The sequence below is a fragment of the Bubalus kerabau genome, chromosome 7, assembly GCF_029407905.1.
Source record: "Bubalus kerabau isolate K-KA32 ecotype Philippines breed swamp buffalo chromosome 7, PCC_UOA_SB_1v2, whole genome shotgun sequence".
NCBI classification, from domain to species: domain Eukaryota; kingdom Metazoa; phylum Chordata; class Mammalia; order Artiodactyla; family Bovidae; genus Bubalus; species Bubalus kerabau.
Genome location: NC_073630.1, coordinates 63,750,425 through 63,768,363, shown reverse-complemented (window position 1 = coordinate 63,768,363; position 17,939 = coordinate 63,750,425). Strand labels below are relative to the sequence as shown.

At 41.8% G+C, this 17,939-nt stretch overlaps 1 long non-coding RNA gene across 1 annotated transcript in view; it reads left to right on the top strand.

The window, feature by feature from the left end:
• Positions 1-12,833, top strand: part of LOC129657222 (uncharacterized) — a 29,244-nt gene extending 16,411 nt beyond the window's left edge. The window contains exons 3-4 of the long non-coding RNA XR_008716617.1: positions 8,549-8,642; positions 12,585-12,833. This is a non-coding gene — a long non-coding RNA (uncharacterized LOC129657222). The remainder of the gene's footprint in view (positions 1-8,548; positions 8,643-12,584) is intronic.
• The last annotated feature ends 5,106 nt before the right edge of the window (positions 12,834-17,939 follow it).

The following is a 17,939-nucleotide window of genomic DNA, read 5'->3' as shown; positions in this document are numbered from 1 at the left end:
AAGATATAAAACCAGAAACCAACTAAGAATGAAGTTTTTCCTTGCCTTTCAATAGCTGTATGACCTTAGAAAAGTCATTTATTTTTCTTGGCTCCAGATGTCGTATCTTTTAAATAGAGATTAGAGTCTTTTTTCATTTTTTTTTAATTGAAATATAGTTGATTACAGTTATTACTTAAGTTACAAGGTACAGCATAGTGATTCACAACTTTTAAAGGTTATATTCCAAACTAACACAACACTGTAAAGCAACTATACGCCAATAAAAATTAATTAAATAAAGGTTATATTCCATTTATTGTTACTACAGAATACTGGCTATATTCCTTGTGTTATAGCTTGCAAACTATAGAGTCTTCTTTGAAAGATCAAAGCAAATGGGATCTAGAGGTTTCTTCCTACACTGAGATCCTTTGAAATTTAAATTCATGCAGGAAATATTGGTTTTACCTTTCCCAATGTTAAATGCAAACTGAGTATGTAACCCCGGGCGAGTCCTTTAACCTCTCTAGGCCTTCAGAGAAACCAACATTTTTTTCGAGGTTCTTATGAGGTCAGGTCGTTGTCACCAGTAGGGGTGGGAATGGTGGGGAGCTAGGTCACCAAGATCTTCTGCTGTTTGTAAGACCTTGATCTCTGTCTCTACAGGGCACGGGTCCCGTTGTTGGGTTGGGGTGAGGCTCAAGACTAACATGCGGGTTCAATAAATATTTTCTGAGCACTTGCCATATGCCGTGTGCTGGAGGATACCACAGGGAACACTGCCAACAAGGTTCCTGCCCTCTTACATTCTAATGGTAGGAAATGGACGATAAATAGGTAAAATGATAAATGAATCAAGACAAATAAGTTCTAGGAAGGAAGCAAAAGAATGCTATAATAGACAATAGCAGATACGACCTGTTGAGGTAACCTGAATCAGGGAAGGCCTTTCTGGAGCTTTCAAGGATGAGAAAAATCCAGCTACAGGAAGAGCATTCCAGATCAAGGGGATCGGTTCAGTTCAGTCACTCAGTTGTGTCCGACTCTTTGCAACCCCATGAATCGCAGCACGCCAGGCCTCCCTGTCCATCACCAACTCCCAGAGTTCACTGAGACTCACGTCCATCGAGTCAGTGATGCCATCCAGCCACCTCATCCTCTGTCATCCCCTTCTCCTCTTGCCCCCAATCCCTCCCAGCATCAGTTTTTTCCAATGAGTCAACTCTTCGCATGAGGTGGCCAAAGTACTGGACTTTCAGCTTCAGCATCATTCCTTCCAAAGAAATCCCAGGGCTGACCTCCTTCAGAATGGACTGGTTGGATCTCCTTGCAGTCCAAGGGACTCTCAAGAGTCTTCTCCAACACCACAGTTCAAAAGCATCAATTCTTCGGCGCTCAGCCTTGGAAGAAGGGCCTAATTATCTAGGCCTTGAGAATGGAAAGTGACATTCTAGGACCTGACGAAGGCCAGTGTGCAAAGGGTATAGTGACTGAGGGGACAGCGCATGAGATGAGGCCCTGAGGCCGGGAGGAGCCACTCCACGTGCTTAATGTGATCAGTCACCTCTATTGTCCAGAACTGGGGAGTTTTTGAGAATGTGAGACTTTCAGTGCTTAGATCAGGAAAGTCCTGGGTAAGACGAGGGACGAGTTGGTAGAGGGTTGTACTTTATCCTGTCTGCAATAGGCAGTCATTGAACGGTTTTAAGTAGGAAAATGATATGTTTTGATCTCTCTTTTTCAAAGGTCACTCTTGGCTTTTGTGTGGCAAATGCACTGGAAAGGAGCAAAAGATGGAAAAAGAGGAGGCCAACTGGCCAATTATTGCAATGTTCCATGCAAGAGAGGATAGTGGGTTGAAGTAGATTGGTGGCATTGAAGATGGAGAGATGTGGATGGATATAAGATACATTTTGGAGGTAGAATGAATAGGACTCAGGAATGTATGTTCGTGAAGGGCAAGGAGTTAAAAATGACTTTAACTCTTGGACTTCTGATTTTAATAGCTAGGTAATTTTTTTTCAACAGAGGGAAATCTGAGAATGACTAGGGGAGCATTTGGGGTAGGAGGGGAATGGAGGTATCTAGAGTTCCATTGGGAGGATAATGTAATACTTGGAGTGAAGACACTCTTATTGTTAATGTTCAAAGTATTTTGTAAGCAGAAACTAATTAGTTCTCATAACAGTTGTTCTGGGTTGTTAATTACCCGAACCCCATTTTACAGGCTCTGGAGAAGAGCAAATGTCAGTAACGTGCCTAAGGCTAGAGTAAATTAAAGAAATAACAGCAGCATCAATTAATTCCTGGTAGTCTTATGCTCTGCCAGTCTTTTAAAAGAGCAAGTCTTTGGGGTAGGATGAGTAAATCAAATGGTATTTTGGAAGAATAGGGCATGGATTTTGAGGTTAATAGACCTGGAGTTGTCTTTTGGCTTTGCTCTTTGTTACTGATGTGATATGGACGCATATGTAATAATAATATACTGGAGCCTTCAGGTTCCTATGAAATAATACTTATAGAGTCAAATACTAGACATGTTCTTATTTTTGCTGTATCCCCTGCCTAGAAACATATTTTTCCCCAGAAAACCAACTGTCACCCTATTATAGAGAACTTCTCTGATCACCCTATAATAAATTAACAGCCCCTCACCCCCATTCAACAGCATTCTCTACCCACTTTAGTTTGGTTTGATTTTGCTATAGCATTTATTACCACATGGTCTGTTATATATCCACTTCCATAAGATCAGGGATTTTTCTCTGTTTTGTTCCCTGTTGTGTCTAGAATGATGCCTGGCACAAGAGAGGGCTCAGTCGTTGTTGAAGTGAGTGAATAAACTAAACAAAATTTTACATATAGTAAAACTCTTTGCTTGATATCTGCCATGGTAGGAACTCAATAATAGTTATCAGAATAAAAATTGAGAAACACACTCAAGTTTATATATTCCTTGTCTAAGGAATTGTTTTAGCAGTATTTTTTGTATATTATAAAAAGATAAATATTTAGATTATACTTGAAAACATATCTACCAATTTTGTGCTTCATTTGATTAATGTACAGAAAGACAGTCTTTGCTGTTCTGTGGTAATTCTCATTGTCATTTTGTGGTTTACAGTTACGTGGTCATAAGAACAACCCACTTCATGCACAGACTCACAAACAGTATAGGCATGAACAAACAAAGCTGAAGGTTCGAAAGTATGCTACCACCACCACTTTGGGGTGGAAATTGAAATGAAAATTAAGTTATAGATGCTTTGTCATCTCCCAGACCTCCCAGGGAAGAATGGGAAAGCTACAAGTTACTTTTCCTCTATAAAAGTACTCAACTACTCAGTAGTAATTTTCTTATATAACATTCACTCTTAACTTCTCTATTCTGGTAATATAGGTCTTTCTATTCTTATTGTTTTCTTTCTTTTAACCTCATCTCCTTTAAATAATTGCTCAAATGCCACACTTTAGGTAAAATCTATTCTGACCACACCCCCTCCAGCCCCGACCCCTCCTAGTCTCCCTTACACTGCTCTACAACTTTTGCCACCTTAATGCTATTATATAATTATTTATTACGTTTATTGTCTGTATCCCTCCAATTAAAACATAAGCTTCATGAGGATAGAAATTTTTATCTATTTTGTTCACTTCTATCTTCCTAAGGCCCAGAGAATAGTTTATCCCATCATAGTGAATGAAACTGAAACTCCAAGATTAAACAAAATCTAAGTTTGTTGGAGTTTAGGGAGACAGGATGGAAACTGCAATCTGTGGTCTCCAGTCACACTAGATGGATGTAGTAGCATAATCTCTGCATGAGGCCAGTGTGACTTCCAACCAAGACATCAGCCAAGGCAGTCACTGTCTTTTCTGCCTCTCCCCTGCACTCCCAGCATTCATCTCTACTTGGTCACTAACTCTCAGCTCAGTTATTTTTCTGGCCACTTCCATGTTATTAACTGTCTCTTTCTGCATATTTCTGATTTTTTTTTTATCTTCACTCCTTCATCAAAAAGCCACCAGGGTTTCCCTGGTGGCTCAGTGGTAAACAGTCCACCTGCCAAAGCAGAGACACAGGTTTGATCCCTGGTCTGAGAAGATCCCACATGCTGTGGAGCAACTAAGCTCAGGCACAACTATTGAGCCTGTGCTCTGGAGCCGAAGACCCACAGTGCTGCAACCGAGCCCATGTGCTGCAACTATTGAAGCTTGCACACCCTAGGGCCCGTGCTCTGCAACAAGTGAAGCCATCACAATGAGAAGCCTGAGCACTGCAACTAGAGAGAAGCCTCTACTCTCCACAAGTAGAGAAAAGCCAGAGCAGCAACCAAGACCCAGCATAGCCAAAAAAAAAAAAACAAAAAAAAACCAAACTAAACAAATGAAGCATCAATCAATGAATCAGTCAACAAGCATTTATTGAGTATCTGCCATGTATTTAGCACCAGCCAGCATGTAGCATATCCTAACGGTCGAGTCAGCAATTTGGGTGTTGAACATACTTTGGTTGAAATCTTGGATTTGCCCTTCACTAGCTGGCTGACTCAGAGAAGGCAATGGCAACCCACTCCAGCACTCTTGCCTGGAAAATCCCATGGGCGGAGGAGCCTGGTAGGCTGCCATCCATGGGGTTGTGAAGAGTCAGACACGACTGAGCGACTTCACTTTCACTTTTCACTTTCATGCATTGGAGAAGGAAATGGCAACCCACTCCAGTGTTCTTGCCTGGAGAATCCCAGGGACGGAGGAGCCTGGTGGGCTGCCGTCTGTGGGGTCACACAGAGTCGGACACGACTGAAGTGACTTAGCAGCAGCAGCAGCAGCAACAGCTGGCTGACTAGGGATAATCCCTTAACTTTAGTTTCCCCACATGTGAAATGAGGGTAATGATGACATGTGCCTCAGAGGCAGTTCTGAGGAATGAGAGTATGACTATGACAAACTTAGACTATTGCCAGACACACACGAGGTGGTCCATAAACGTGAGCTCTCACGATCACTCTGTCCTAGTGTCCAGTGAGGAATGGGCTGTACATCCAGGACTTGATCCTTGTCTCCATAGAACTTCCCAACTCATAAGCCAGTTAGAAAACAATCCAGGCCTGGATATATGGTGGAGGACTCATTTCTGTGGTTTAGAGTGTATAGAGATGCAGCGGTGTTGAAAGGAGTAAAAAGGGAAAAAATGCAAATGCCAGAAATATTGATTTGTCACATATTGAAGAGGCAGAATATATATATATATTTTTTTCAATTTGTGGTATATTAAAAATTTTATATACAGTATATTTAAAATATATAACTAGCTATGACCAACCTAGACAGCATATTAAAAAGCAGAGACATTAGTTTACCAACAAAAGTCCATCTAGTCAAAAGCTATGGTTTTTCCAGTAGTCATGTATGGATGTGAGAGTTGGACCATAAAGAAGCTGAACGCTGAAGAATTGATGCTTTTGAACTGTGGCGTTGGAGAAGACTCTTGAGAGTCCCTTGGACTGCAAGGAGATCAAACCAGCCAATCCTATAGGAAATCAGTCCTGAATATTCATTGGAAGGACTGATGTTGAAGCTGAAGCTCCAATACTTTGGCCACCTGATGTGAAGAACTGACTCATTTGAAAAGACCCTGATGCTGGGAAAGACTGAAGGCAAGAGAAGGGGTTGACAGAAGAAGAGATGGTTGGATGGCATCACTGACTTGATGGACATGAGTTTGAGCAAGCTCCAGAAATGGGTGATGGACAGGGAAGCCTGGTGTGCTACAGTCCATGGGGTTGCAAAGAGTTGGACATAACTGAGTGACTGAACTGAACTGATATTTTAAACACATATACTGGACTGAACTGATATTTTAAACACATATAATACTATATCATAGTATTAGAAGAAGAAAATTGTATGAATCTCAAAGGTTATTAGCCTTTTGAGGTACCATGCTTTGTGGCAGACAAGAACTTCAGTATCCTAGAGCAACCTTGCAGGTTCAAATCCCAATTTGACACTTAACTAGCTGTGTGATGTTGTTCAAGGTATCTAGGCTCTCTGTACTTGTTTCTTCATGTGTAAAGTGGAGGTGATGATTATGGTAAACATACTATAGAATTGTTATGAAAATTAGATTAATTAACACTTGCAGTTAGTGAATGTGCCTAGCATATGGCAAGCACCCAAGTGTTAGCTAGTATCACCCCACATTTATTCTTTCTTTCTCTCCTAAGTCTTCACTAGAGAACAATAGCTTAAAATACCATAATTCGATTTTTTTCATTATTTACTCCTAATATAAAATACGTGCTTACCTTAAGCTACATATAATCTGTTGGTAGAAAACAAAGCAAAGGTAATACAATTCTCCTTAAAAGTAACCTCCTGGTGGCTCAGATGGTAAAGAGTTTGTCTGCAATTCAGGAGACCCGGGTTCCATCCCTAGATTGGGAAGATCTCCTGGAGAAGGGAATGGCAACCTACTCCAGTATTATTGCCTGGGAAATCTCATGGATAGAGGAGCCTGGCAGGCTACAGTTCATGGGGTCTCATAGAGTTGGACACGACCAAGTGACTAACATTTTCACTTTCTAATGCAATGATGTCAGGTTAGCCTGCTGATGTCTTCTGAGAGGACTAGCTCTTGAATTCTGAAAATGAACTATACTGTGTGTGAAGATGATATGGGCTTGATTATGTATATTATGTTATATATTGCCACATATGCCCAGAATAGCAAGCTCTGATATTTTGCATTTACAGTATTATCATTCCTCCATATGGATTTCCAGCCTCTTTCACTGGCTTAATTTTTTTCCACCCAAAGACTTACTTACATTTAATGACTATACGTGGCACATACCTAATACATAGGCCTCACTGTTTGGTTTTTTTTTTCCCCTTTGTCTCGTGTGTTCATTACAGTGCAAAATTTCCTTTATACATGTTAAGTTTACAATATTGTTCCATTGGTCTGTTATTCCATGATAAAGCTTTTAGACCCAGTTCAAATGAGCATTGCATAGAAGTAACCAAAATGATTTTTCATTTGAGCTGTTACTCAAATTATAAGGTAGTTCTGTCTCTTTTACTTCAAATAATAAAGCACATTGAAATATTGGGTAATATGTATAAAATCTTTCATACAGCAGGATGCAAATATAAAGTTTGTTACAGAAGCTCTGGCATGCCAAAAAATTTTTTTTCCTTTATTCTAAGGTTGCTAACAATATCTTCTATTCTAGAAAACAGTGTATAACTTTGCAGTGAAGAAACCTTAACCAAGTAATCAGAGTTAATATCACCATTAATAAAGACATATTAACCTCCTCTTCCCCCTAGATGATACGGCAGTGAAAGTGAAAGTCGCTCAGTCGTGTCTGACTTTTTGCGACCCTATGAACTATATATACACTCCATGGAATTCTCCAGGCCAGAATACTGGAGTGGGTAACCATTCCTTCCTCCAGGGGATCTTCCCAACCCAGGGATCAAACCCAGGTCTCCCACATTATATGCGGCTTCTTTACCAGCTGAGCCACAAGGGAAGCCCAAGAATACTGGAGTGGGCAGCCTATCCTTTCTCCAGTGGATCTTCCTGACCCAGGAATCAAACCGGGGTTTCCTGCATTGCGGGCGGATTCTTTACCAACTGAGCTATCTGGGAAAGCCTCTACAACAAGGACACATCATTTCTGTGGGCCTTCCACCAAAAGGGCAAGCTTCAATCTAATCACAAGTAACTATCCAATGAACCCAAACTCTGATACATTATATAAAATACTTTTAGCCGATACTCATCTATAGTGTCAAGGTCAGGATAGAAATGCAAAGTCTGAGCAACTGCTATGGACTGGAGAATACTAAGAAGATACAACAATTAAATGCAATGTAAAATCTTGTGTTGGATCCTGGGCTTTGATGGAAAACTGCTGAAATTTGAATAAGATTTATAGTTTAGAGACTTCCCTGGCAGTTCAGTGGTTAAGACTCCACACTTCCACTGCAGGGGGCATGGGTTCAATCCTTGACTGTGAAACTAGGTTTTCTCTGTGCCCTCCCAAAAAGATTTACTTAATTATGTTCAATTGGTTCACAGTGCTTTTCAGATATACTATCCTTCTATTTTCTGTCCATTCTATTAATATTTGAGAGCTTGATATTCAAACTCCAACTAAAAAATCTTAATTCATCTACTTATAAAAGTAACTATGATATATAGTGGAACTATATGTAACTATGTTCTGTATTTTCCAAGTCTCCTGTAAATGTGTTATCGTACTTTCATAATTTAAAAAATAAAAAAACAAAAGAAGAGAAAAAGATTTATAATCTAGTTAACAGACTTGTTTCTACATTTGTTAACTGGCTTTAATAATTGTACTATAGTTATGAAAGATGTTAACACCAGGGTAAGCTGGATAAAGGGTAGTTGTGAATCCTATATTTTTGCAACTTTTCTGTAAGTCCACAATTATTTAAAAATAAAAAGTGAACAAAAAGCCAAAAGAATTCTCTGTGTCTGACTTTAAAGCCCTGACTCCTAACCACCAGAATGTCCTTTGAATTCCAGGCCCAGGCTACGTAAGGACCGGTTGATGATTTGCTTCTGAAACTGCACTGCAAGGCACCTGCCTAGTGTCCCAGAGTGAAATCATATGTTTAAGGTATCTGGAAGTAAATAAGAAAAAGAATAAGGAAAAATTTGCCTTCAATTAACCTATTAACAAATTTTCAATCCAAAAACGATTAGAAAGCATGTCAGTGTTCTAGTTATAACTAGCATTTATATGGCACTTACTATGTACTAAGCCCTTCTCTAAGCATGTTACAAATTTTAAGGTATTTAATCTTCACACCAACCCTATGAGGGTAGTTATTATTAATTATTCCTTTTTTACAGATGATGAAACTGAGACACAGATTTTAAGTGACTGGCCCCAGGTCACAAAACTGATAAATGGGAAAGCTGTAATTCAGACCCAAGCAGTCTGGCTCTAGTCATGGATATGTGCTTATCCAAAATTCTACATTGCCCTCCACTGTTATTGAAACACTTATTTTGAATCAGCCGTAGCTGATATAGTTTAGGGAGCACCAGTGTTGGTCAACATTTAGGGTCTTGACGCCTATACATTTTAGGCCCTAAAATAAGTTCAGGCATGGCCTGGTATGCAGCTCAAACCCATCCTGCAATGTTCTGGGTCCACAGAAAAGGAAGCACTGAAACCTCCAACAGGTCGACTCACTGATCGAATTTTGCCCCAGAAACCTGGAGAGAAAAGATTCCCTTTCTGAGCCCAGGTCTCAGTTCTCTATCTTGGGAGTGGGTTTTCTCTACACAAAAACAAAATCAAATTTATGCTATGTAATCAGTGAGTTTGCAAAGTAAGGATTTCATTTCTCAGTGACAGTATCAGAACTGAACATGTGAACCAACAGGCTTCTACAACTATCGATGAGTCAATTCAACTAGAGAAACAGAAAATATGCTAACTGGCTTGGCTGCGCCGGAGTGGGCGGAGGAAGGCTACATTTCTATTCACAAAGTCTGATTCATTTAGGAAAAGAAAAAGTCACATGCCATCAGATTGGGATTTGTGTTCACTGCACTGAGGAGAAGTACAGGGCCTTCATACTCTCAGGGGTGACTAAGCCATTATTTCACTTGGAACACAAAGCACTGTTGCTTTGCACACCCCTCACTGTAATTAGCTCTTGTAAGCAAGGGATGAAGAATCGAACACGAGAGCTCCTTGGCTGTGAGCCAGACACTCCGAATGATTTATTTTACTTTAGAGGAGAAGAGGGCCACATCTAATAGTCTGTGTCTTCATGTGTCCTGGAGTTACATGCAGTCAGATGGCAACTATGCTCTTCTGTCTGAGAGCAAAAGTTGGTCCTTTCAAGAGAGTCCAAATGTGTATGTTGGTTCAAGCCAGGGGTGCACTGGTAAATGTTTAACAACCAGCCTTGGGAGAGGTTGAAGACTGATTTGTTGTGTTTGTGGATATCTACAGTGTTACATACTCCTACCTTGACAGATTTCAGGCTACTCACCTGACATCACTGAACGAGGACTTGGGAAAAGATGAATGCACAGTAGCACAGCTGTTATTTACCCTTTCTACCATTCAAATGCAGTTGATGTACATAACTTAAAAAACAGAGATAATGGCCAAAGTAAAGAAATCATTAGGAAATGATGTGTTGAGTATTTGTCACTTCATTTTAAATGGAATTTATTGAATTGTAAGTTCACGTCATGCAATTTCCCTGGTGGCTTCCCTGTTGGCTCAGATGGGAAAGAATCCGCCTGCAGTGCAGGAGACCCAGGTTCAATCCTTGGGTCAGGAAGGTCCCTTGGAGGGGGAAATGGCCACCCACGCCAGTCTTCTTGCCTGGAGAATTCCATGGACAGAGGAGCTTGGCAGGCTACAGTCCATGGAGTCACAAAGAGTCAGACATGGCTGAGAACTGCCATAGCATACATAGCGGCCATGTAATTTTAATAGTGGCTGTTAAACAACTTGTTGTTGTTGTCTAGTCACTAAGTCGTGTCCAACTCTTTGCAACCTCATGGACAGTAGCCCACCAGGCTCCTCTGTTCATGGGATTTCCCAGGCAAGAATACTGGACTGGGTTCCCATTTCCTTCTCCAGGGGCTCTTCCTGACCCAGGGATCGAACTCATGGCTCCTGCCACATATCCTGCATCGCAGGCAGATTCTTTACCACTGAGCCACCAGGGAAGCCCTTGAAAGTTTAACAACTGGCTCAGCAGTTGTGAGAGCCAGGACAAGCCAACTCCAGCACCACTGATTATGTGGCCCCAGGCACAGAAGAACTCATAAGCCTGTTATTTCAAAACGAAGCCCACACATTGTCGCCCAGGCTTCTACTTTCTCATTCTGTGAGAACAGTCATTCTAGAATGTCCTGCCTTGCTTTACTCACCTACAGAACAGAGAAAGACCATCCCTATTCCTGTTATAGTCTGCAGATTATCTAATTCAAGCCTCTGGTTTACCTGGCTTCCCAGGTGGCTCAGTGGTAGAGAATCTGCCTGCAATGTAAGACATGAAGGTTCAGTCCCTGGGCTGGGAAGATCCCTTGGAAAAGGAAATGGTGACTCACTCCAGTATTCTTGCCTGGGAAATCCCATGGACAGAGGAGCCTGGTGGGCTACTGTCCGTGGGGTCGCATAAAGTCAGAAAAAACTTAGCAACTAAACAACAGTTTTACCAAAGAGGAAAATAAGTCTCAGAAGAGTCAAATAATAGTTAAAATAATAGCTGACATTGATTAAACTCCTACTATAGGCCAGCTGCTGGGGCTGTGTTAAGAATGTCATGGTTCAACAAAAAGCAGCTCCTTTTTTTTTTTTTTTTTTTTTTTTGTCCTTGCTATGCAGTTTGTGGATCTTAGTTCCCCAACCAGGGATTGAACCTGGGCCCTTGGCGTGAGAACACAGAGTCTTAACCCCACTGGATCGCTAAGGAATTCCCAGCTCCTTCTCTTGACTTTGTGTTTTCATTAACCAAGCTGCCTCCCAGTTATTCTTTGAGAATGAAAACTATGGCTTTATTATTTTTATATACCCTGATATAACTTGCATAGAACCTTAGATGTAACAGGTGACAATAAATGTTTACTGAGTTATAATAAGATGCTTAGGTTCCAGACCCAAATATGCTCCTTGTAGTCTTGGAAAACACTGCCCCAGTATTCTCTGTCACTGCCAAAAGGCCTTTAGAACCTTTTTTGGGGGTAAAATATATATATTATAAAATGTACCATTTTAACCATTATAAAATGTACCATTTTAACCATTTTAAAATGTACAATTCAGTGGCATCAGGTTGGGTTTTGGTTTAGTCACTCAGTCGTGTTTGACTCTTATGACTCCATGGACTGTAGCCTGCCAAGTTCCTTTGTTCATGGAATTTTCTAGGCAAGAATACTAGAGTGGGTTGCCATTTCCTTCTCCAGGGGATCTTCCCAGCCCAGGGATCGAACCCTGGTCTCCTGCATTGCGGGCGGATTCTTTATCAACTGACCTACCAGGGAAGCCATTTCCAATACTGTGCAACCATTCAGTTCAGTTCAGTAGCTCAGTCGTATAAGACTTTTTGCATGGACTGCAGCACGCCAGGCCTCCTTGTCCATCACCAACTCCCAGAGCTTGCTCAAACTCGTGTCTGTGTAGGGATAATAGTAGTAGCTACCTCCAGGGTTATTGTAAGGATTAATGCATTCATATGTATAAAGTGCATAAAGGAAGTACTGTCCACTTCCTGTGAATAACACTCTGGGATTATTATCTTCCTGGAGACCTTAGTGCCTACCTGAGTGATATTTGAGTGTGTACGTGTCGCAGGCAGTGTGGGAGCACTGAAGGATGAGGGATGGCTGAGGCAGCAGCAGATACTGGGAAAACACCGTCTGGAAAGCTGAAGATCGGTGATCTTCCGGTATTGCTGACATGCTTTGGGGCCTTCAGGTGTTACCTCTCTGAGCCTTTGTTTTCTCACCTGTGAAATGAGAATATTTGACCAGATGAAATCTAAGGTCTGCTTCACATTTAACATTCTATATCTGTCTCTAACAGGTTTGAAAGGTGCCAGGATTTTTAAAGGGAACTGAAGAAATCAAATTAGCAGGTAGGGAGGAGGGTTCCTCAGACAGACATTGACACTTGAGTGGAAACGAGACTCTTAGGTCAACCGTGCCACCTGCTTGAGTCATCTGGTTTCCCACATCCTCTTTTAAAGGAGCTATGCACTGTTCCTCTGCACTAAGGTTCAATTTCAAGCTCACATGGTCCAGTTCTAAAAGGCCAGAGAGAGTCTTTGTTGGCCTAGATGACTCATAGGGACAGTTTGCCACCTATTTTACTGATGACAGTCCGGGATTACAGCACTGATAGATAGTACTGAGTCTTTTGCTTGTTTTTTTTTAAAGGTAAAATTTACCAGCTGGTGATCTCTGGTTATTTTCTGATCTGCTTGGCCAGATGGCACTTTCAGTGATAAAACTGCACAACACAAAGAGGTTTCACTTTGCTCTGTATCTTCTCTGCTCCATTTCTCAAATAACATGTCTACTCTGCAGATTTTTTTCTGAAGCTTAGGCATTCAGTGATGAAACCTGATGAGGGAAGCTCTTAGAGTTTGATTAACTTGGAGACATCATCTAGTTGCTGTTTAATTAGACATTCAAATAAAATCATACGCATTCCTATTGGATACTCACTTTGATTACGAACATTTAAAAATTCACTGATATTATTGTTCTTACTATTGCATTATCATTGTTGTATTGATAATGAATATTGTGTAGAATACTTCTACATGACTGACTCATTGGAAAAGATACTGATGCTGGGAAAGATTGAGGGCCAGAGGAAAAGAGGGTGACAGAGGATGAGACGGTTGGATGGCATCATTGACTCAGTGGACATAAGTTTGAGCAAACTCTGAGAGAGAGTGAAGGACAGGGAAGCCTGGCATGCTGCAGTCCATTGGGGTCACAAAGAGTTGGACAGGACTGAGTGACTGACAACAACAAGAATACTTCCACATTTCCATTCACAAAGTATCTTTTAAAATAGTAATTTATTTGATATATGTTATTGTCCTTCGGGGAAGTGTAGGACTGTAGATAAGAGAATAAGCTTCAGAGTTTTACTAAATTGGGTCAGAATCCCAGCTTTGCCCTTAGATTCGGTTAGTCTTGATGTCCTTATCTATAAAATGGTGATAATAATACCCAATTTATACAGTTGTGGGTGGATTTGGAGACATAATACAAAGAGCCTAGTTCAGTACTTGATACATAAAATATTCAATAAATAGTGGCTATTACTACTATTGTTATCATTATTCTCCTTTTCTACATGAGGAAATTGAGGCTCAAAGAAATAAGAGATTTACTCAGGGTTGTTTAAGCCATAGTGATAAAGCTATGATTCAAATGTAGGGCTTTGGATTCAAAACTTGTCTGTGTTCTTTCCACAGAGTGACATTGCCAGTCCAAGAACTGCTTTAGTCTACTAAAAGTGCCTAGCTTCACTATTCAACTCGTTAAAAATGTACTTGTTGTTTTTTATTTGTTATTTTACTTTTTTCCTCTTTACCTCTTTTTTTTTCCCCCCTTGTTTTTGGCCATGGGGCTTCTGGGATCTTAGTTCCCCAACCAGGGATTGAACCCTGGCCCTCAGCAGTTAAAACACAAAGTCCTAAACACTGGGTTGCTAGGAACTCCTCCCTTTACCTCTTCATAGTTCTCCTACCCTTCTCTCTCCCCTCTATTTCTCTGTCTCTCCCTCCCTCCTTCTCTGTCTGTCTCATTTAGTAGAACCCAAATTAGGGAATTTGAAGTAAAGAGCAATAAAAATAGTCCCTGGATTTGTTTCTGACTCATAGCCAAATAGCTCAAAATTACACTCAGATGCCTACCATCTTTCAACATCTCCAAATGTTCCCTTAGATCTTTGGAGCTAGAAGCTCTCTTCCACGTCATCTAGCACAGCTCTTTGATGAAAGCAGAGAAAAGTCAGTTAGCACAGGAAGTTCAAACCAGAGAAGGAGCCAGAGCTAGAACCCACAGGTCAGGATCCCAGTCCTGGTTTCTTTCTTCTTCTCTTTGCTCTTCAATGAGTATTATCTCTCCTCTACTCTTTTACTAAAACTAATGTACATTATCTTCATAATCCTATGTACTTGGTTTGATGATCATTTAAAATATCAGCTAGTTACACAATTGTGACACTCGAGACATCACAGTCATAAGATCAGCACAGCTTTTTTGGAAATCATGCTGTCAGGACGGGAGTCTCCTCCCCGCACTTTTGTTCTGGTCTTAGGGTGGTAACAAGAGGCTTTCTCGTGACTTACCTAAGCCTTCCTGCTTTGGGCAGAATTGAAAGTAGGGCAGTACTTGCCAATCCCGTGGTATTTCAGTGTGTCCCTATGGTCATAACCAACATTAGGAAGTATGAAAATTTAAATGCTATGCTTGCAGCCTCTCTCTCTCTTTCTCCCTCCCTCCCTCCCTCCCTCCCCTCCTTTCTCCCCTCCTTCCTACCCAAGCCAAATATATTGCTAAACCCAAATTTGGAGATGTTCCAGAAGTGAGGCCTCTTTAAACTTGATCCTCTAAAGATCCTTTCCTCCTCCTTTCTCCCACAGTCAGTGCCTACCTCACAGGGCACCCAAAGGCAGTGAATGAATACATGCACAGAGGAGGAAAAAACATATGCCCAGTTTTGAATTTTGAGTCCTGAGCATATCACCTAAAGAGTGATGGTCATCTTGTGTTTTGAACTTGGTTTGAATTCTTTTCAAACTCATCTTGTCACTTGAACCTAAATTTCATCCCTTACCCCTTGGGTGAATCATTTGACCTCTCTGGAATTCTATTTTTTCCATTTGTTCATGGCTCTAAGGGCCAGTAGAAGAAATAAATAAGTGCTACTTGTCTGGCTTCCCTGGTTGCTCAGCAGTAAGGAATCCACCTGCAATGTGGGAGACTCGAGTTTGATCCCTGGGTTGGAAAGATCCCCTGGAGAAGGAAATGGCAACTCACTACAGTATTCTTGCCTAGGAAATCCCATAGACAGAGGAGCCTGGCAGGCTGCAGTCGATGGGGCCACAAATAGTCGGACACGACTGAGCTACTGAAAAGCAAACAAAACTTGCCTGGCACATTACAGCCCTTAAATAATACTCATATTCTTTCTTCCCTTGCCTCCTCAGGGCCTTACTGCCCCTCTTCAAATCCTCCTTGTTTCGCTCCTGAGTTCCACTAGCAACATGGTAGAGCTTGGGGTCATTTTCCTGTGCCAACTCCCATTTCTTACACTGCAAGCTGCTTAGTTCATTTCCATTTCTACTCAGCAGGGAAGACCAACTTTCCTTCTCATGGATCTGGAATTTGTGTTCCTCTTTGTTTGTTTGAAGTTGAACACTGTGGGGTATCAGCCCACACCTTCAATCTAATCCCTGCTAGTCCAGAGGGACAGGTCTTCCTTGGCAGTGAGATTTTAAAATAACACCGCAGGCCAAGGATTGCTGAAATTCAACTGAAACCAGCCTTCCCTAAAGACCAGCTGCCTGCTCAATCAAAAGTCTTGGATTCCTCTGCAAGATTACATCTTCTTCTGGGCTATTTACTCAGCCCACAGCTTACTACAAAGCTGGTTTTCACCCTGTGGTAAAAATTACAAAGATAGCCCGCTTGCTTAAAGATGGATGGCATCTTTGAGTTACCTCAGGCTTATCTGCAGCCATTTTCCTATGGCCATTCCACCAGCCCTCAGGTCTCTGCTCACTGGTTTTTCACACTTTTGGAATTTATTCCTTGGATTCCTAACGACTGGGTAAGTCTGCTTGGCGACTTGCCCTGAAGTGAAAGACTCTATTATTATTATTACTATTATTTTTGCAATAAGATCACAATCAGAGTCAGTCCCACAAGAAGGGCAAGGAAAGGTTTCCTAACCACCTCTCAAGATGTGGAAGAACTCCTCTTGGTCCAGAAGTACAGGTCAGGAACATGGCTTCCAGCTTCTTCCTGTGTACCCGGGAATTATAGCCAGGAAACCACAGCAGAAGGCTCACGTATTCTTCCATCAAATATGTATTGGGCATCTAGTCCATACCAGGCACTCTGCTAGGGCCTGAGTTGACAAGATGAGTGAGTCATAGTCCCTAGTGGGCAAAGGCAGATACACCTAAACGTAGTTACCACCATGTCGTGGCACATTGTAGTAGAAGTCTGTATAAAGGGCCAAGGACCTCAGGGAAGGAGGCCCTCACGCTGGATGGTGGGGTGTGGTAGATGAAAAGGGCATCACAGAGGTGACTGTCTGACAGAACTTCAAGAATGAGGAGCTCAACCAACTGGAGACATGTGGCATAAGGGCCAAAGTGGAAAAGAAAGGAGAGATTGTTTGGTTTGGATCCCTGCAGAAATAGGTTCCGAGACAGTGACTTGAATGCAATAGTTTGGGACATGACCCCAGGAAACAGCTGTAGAAGAATGGGGGATGCAGCCGGAATGGAAGGAGGGTGTGTTGTCGAGACAGTTACCATTGTGGGTAACTGGAGTTCAACTCCTTTGGACAGCCCTGGGAGTCAGTGTAACACAACGTGTGGCTCAGAATTATCTCAACTAAAGAGCAAAGAAGCTGGAGTAGGAGGAGCTGCTTCCAGGGACACTTCTACTTCTGGCTTGCCCTGCCTAGGGTGCTCCCACAGCCAAAGAAGAGCCACAGAACTAGAGGTACAGGTGTTTGCAGCAATTTTCAGTGTGGACAGGTACATGTACCCTGAGACATGAAAGGCATTGAGACATGAAAAGTCTCAGTGGTCCATGAATTATGGACCATTAGGACAGAGGCAAGAGGTAGAGTTGAAAAAGAAAGTGGGAGTCAGGACTTCTGTGCACCCTAGGGCCCACGCTCCACAAGAGAAGCCACCGCAACGGGAAGCCCTGCACTACAATGAGAGTGTAGCCCCCGGTCACTGTAACTGGAGAAAAGCCCATGCAGTGTCGAAGAGCCTATGCACCACAGTGGAGACCAAGAGCAAGCAAAAAGAAAGATAGAAGAAAAGAAAGAATGCCTTGCTAAGGGGTTGGATCTTTACTCAACTGGGGATGGGAGTCACTGAGGGATTTGGGGAGCCGAGTGCTATGGTCAGATGAGCCAAGTGCCACAGAAGCAGGAGAGGTTGTGAGATGGGAAGGCAAAGCAGCACCCAGATCCTGGACCTGCCATCAGACCGGATGGACAAGTCAGCAGCACTTACAGGGTCGAATTCATTGCTCTTGTTCCTTCTGAACTAAGGCAAGGCAGGGCCCTTGTGCTATTATAATAATTGTGCATGCTTACTTAACCAGACCATGTGTCTGTGGTCTCTGATTTCATGCACCATGCTGAGGCCAATACCTAGTGCAGGGT